Raw genomic sequence first — 4,160 nt, forward strand, 5'->3', positions numbered from 1 at the left:
TTATTTTTCTAAGTTACATGTAAATTTTTAATACTTTTTTTAAAATTTTCAGTTTAAAATTCTTTCCATCATTTCCTTCTCTACCCCCATCTTGGAGAAAGGAAAATGATTTTTAGATGGCTTAGTGGATAAAGTGCTGGTCCTGAAGTCAGGAAGATATGAGTTCTAATCCGGCTTCAGACATTTACTAGTTGTGTGACCATGGGCAAGTCTACCTTAATGCACTGGAGAAGGTAACGGCAGACAACCCCAGTAGCTTTTGGTGTTGGTGGTGAAAGCAACTAGGTGGCACAGTTGATGGAGGGCCAGGTCTAGAGTCAGGAAGACTCTTCTTCCTGTGTTCAAATCCAGTTTCAGACTCTTACTACCTTTATGACCTTGGCCAAGTCACTTAATCCTTTTGCTTCAGTTTCTTCATCTGTAAAATGAGCCGGAGAATGAAAAGGCAAATCACTCCAATATCTTTGCTAAGAAAAGTCCCAAAAGGGTCATAACTCCAACTGAAAAATGACTAAACAACAGCAATAAAAACAAAATACTGTGAAGCCATGCAAACCTACTTCCATATTATCCATGCTGCAAAAGAAAACACAGACAAAAAATTTTAAAAAGAAAGTAAAAAACAAACTGTACTTTCATTGGCAATTAGACACTTTCAGTTCTTTCACTGGAGTGGATGGCCTTTTTCTTCATAAGTCCCTCAGAACTGTCTTGGATCATTGCATTGCTCAGAATAGCTGTGTCATTTACAGTTGATAATAATACAATACTGCTGTTACTACATGGAATATACTCCTGGTTCCATACAGAACACTTTTCATCAGCTCACAGAAGTCTTCCTAGAATTATCCGAAACCATCCAGTTCATCATATCTTACAGCACAATAGAATTCCAATACAATTATATCCCATAACTTGTTCAACCATTCTCCAATTGTTGGGCATCCCCTCAATTTCCAATTCTTTGCCACTGCATAAAGAGTTGCCATGAATGTTTTTGTACGTATCTGTCCTTTTCCCTTTGTTCTCTTTTGAATACAGAACTAGTAGTGATATTGCTGGGTCAAAGAGTATGCAGTTTTAAAGTCTTTGAAGTACATTTCCAAATTACTCTGCAGAATGGTTGGATTACTTCACAACTCCACCAATGATGCATTAATGTCCCAATTTTTCCAAACTGATCCAAGATTAGTTATTTTCCTTTTCTGTCAAATTAACCAATCTTATTTAAGTGTGAGGTAATAGCTCAAAGTTGTTTTAATTTGCATTTCTCTAATTAATATTTACTAAGAGCATTTTTATATGACTATAGATAATTTTGATTTCTTCTGAAAACTTCCTGTTTATAACCTTTGATCATTTTTCTTTCAAGGAATTGCTCCCATTTATATAAATTTGAATCAGTTTCTTATATATTTGAGAAATGAGGCCTTTTTTCAAAGAAAGCAGTCTCCTGCTTTCCTTCCAATCTTGGATGCATTGATTTTGTTTGTTCAAAAATTTTCAAGATTTGTTCTACCAAGTTAATTTTGTTATGATTTTTCAAACTCTATCAATTTTTTTTTGTATTTTGATTGGTATGGTATAAAATTAAAAAAATAATAATTTAGGTAGAATTGTCATTTTTATTATATTGGCTCAGCCTACCCATGAACAATTAATATTTCTCCAGCTGTTTAGATCTGATTTTATTTGTGTGGAAGTATTTTGTAATTGTGTTCATATATGTTGTGGATTTCTCTTGGCACATAGACTCCCAAGTATTTTATATTGTCTGAAGTATTTTGAAATTTCACTTTCTATATCTTGTTGCTTGACTTTGTTGGAAATATATAGAAATGCTGATGATTTATTTGGGTTTAGTTTATATCCTGCAACTTTACTAAAGTTGCTAAATATTTCATCTAGTTTTTTAGTTGATTCTCTGAGATTCTCTAAGTATACCATCAATATGTTACAAAAATGAATGTTGAAAACTATCTCCACATGTAATTTCAAAAAAATATATATTTTAAGTGAAAAAAGGAAAAAGAAAGAAAAACTGCATTTATTCCTATGCTTTCTAGTGTCTTTCATAAGAATGTGTTCCATTTTTTCAAAACCTTTTTCTATATCCATGCAAATAATCATGATTTTTGTTGTTTTGTTATTGATATATACCATAGTTTTGTTGTAAAAGGAATTTTGTAGGACTCCTTTTTATAGTTCCCCAAATAATTTATATATTAATGGAATTAATTATTCTTTTACTATTTGGTAGAATTCAGTGGTGAATCAATCTCATCCTAGGGATTTTTTTTTCCTTGGGGAGGTTTTTCATGGCTTCTTTAATTTCCTTTTCTAAGATAAAATTATTTAAGTATTCTATTTCCTCTTCTGTTAATCTGGGCAATTTATATTTTTGTAAATATTCATTTATTTTAAGGAAATTGTTAGATTTATTGGTAAATAATTTGGCAAAATAGTTCCTAATTATTGCTTGAATATCATCTTCATTGGTGGCAAATTCACCCTTTTTAGCTTTGGTACTGATAATTTAGTTTTCTTTTTTTTTAAATCAAATTGGTCAATGATTTATCTATCTTATTTTAGTTTTTATAAAACCAGCTCCTAGTTTTGTTTATTAGTTCAATGGTCTTATATTAAATTTTATTATTCCTTTTTTTGATTTTTAGGATTTTTAATTTGGTGTGTGCTTGGAAATTTTTTAATAATTTTTTTCCTTTTCTTTCAGCTACTCACCCAATTTGTTGATATTCTTTTTTTTTTTTTAACATTTTATTGATGTAACTGTTTGGAGATATAAATTTTCCCTGACTACTGCTTTGGCTAAAGCCCATACATTTTGGTTTATTGTCTCATTGTTGTCATTCTCTTTAATGAAATTATTTGTTTTGATGATTTGTTCTTGACCCACTCAATTTTTTTTTAGATTAGATTATTTATTTTCTAACTAATTTTAAATCTATGTTTCCATGGGTCTTTACTGAATGATATTTTATTGCATTATGGTCCAAAAAATATGAATTTAATATCTTTGATTTTTTTCATTTGGTTGTGAGGTTTTGTGCCCTAACATATGATCTATTTTTGTGAAGGTGTCATGTATAGATAAGGAAGGAAAAAGCATACTTCTTTTAGTTCCATACAGCTTTCCCAAGAGGACTGTCATATTTCACTTTTCCAAAATTCCATTCATCTTATTAACTTCTTGCTTGCTTATTTTATGGTTAAATGTATCTAGATCTGAGAGGGAAAAGTTGGCTTAGCCCACTATAATAGGATTTCTATGTGAAGTCCAATTTCATAAAGTAAGAAAACCATAATCTTTGGGGAGGATGAGGATCAAGCACAATACAATATATTTTTACCTGTAAAATAGGTTTTTTCTGATACCATTACTCAATGCAAATCACTCAGATTTATTCAAAGAAATAAGGGAAATCATATATTCACAAGGACACTTCCAAAATAGAGTCATTTGGGTACTGATAACTGAGGCGGATCTCACTTATGTGTCCCAGTAAGATACCCAAATGACTTTTATCCCCTTCAAATTTTCATTGAAGAGGAAGTGAAAAAAAAATGAATTCTTGACTTTAGCATAGAGGTTTTCTATAACACACTTTTGAATTGTTTTAGGTGGTAACTCTACTATAGTTTTGTTTTTTTAACCTCATCATATATAATGCTATGGTGTTTTCATTATTGGTTCTTTGGAATCATGAATAGTCATTGGTTCCCTTTTTAAGCTTAATTGAACAGGACACGAATTTATTTCATTCTTCATTGCTCCCAATTTGTGTTTCTCTTTAAGGTTCACTTAAGTATCTGAGAGTCTTTACATAAACCTATACAAAGAATCAGGCATACTCTTTCCAAAATGAGGTCAACAAATCTCGGATTATTGGGAATGTAGTAAAGCGGGTTGTACCATTACATTGCCACTTTAATCTAGCTTCATTTGCTTCTTCTTCCCAGGATGGAAATTCCTATAGGTTGTGGATCAAGTTGATTCTTTAGATTGAGCATGTATGATAGAAGAGAGGTATGGAAAAAGAATGAGACGCAAAGACTGTCATGGGTAGGGTTTTCCATGTGTCACATTCTACGTTGCTTAGGGTAAGCAAAAATGTCCCATTCTTGTTAAGTTCTGGAAC

The sequence above is a fragment of the Phascolarctos cinereus genome, unplaced genomic scaffold, assembly GCF_003287225.1.
Source record: "Phascolarctos cinereus isolate Bilbo 61053 unplaced genomic scaffold, phaCin_HiC Scaffold_9;HRSCAF=440, whole genome shotgun sequence".
NCBI classification, from domain to species: Eukaryota; Metazoa; Chordata; class Mammalia; order Diprotodontia; family Phascolarctidae; genus Phascolarctos; species Phascolarctos cinereus.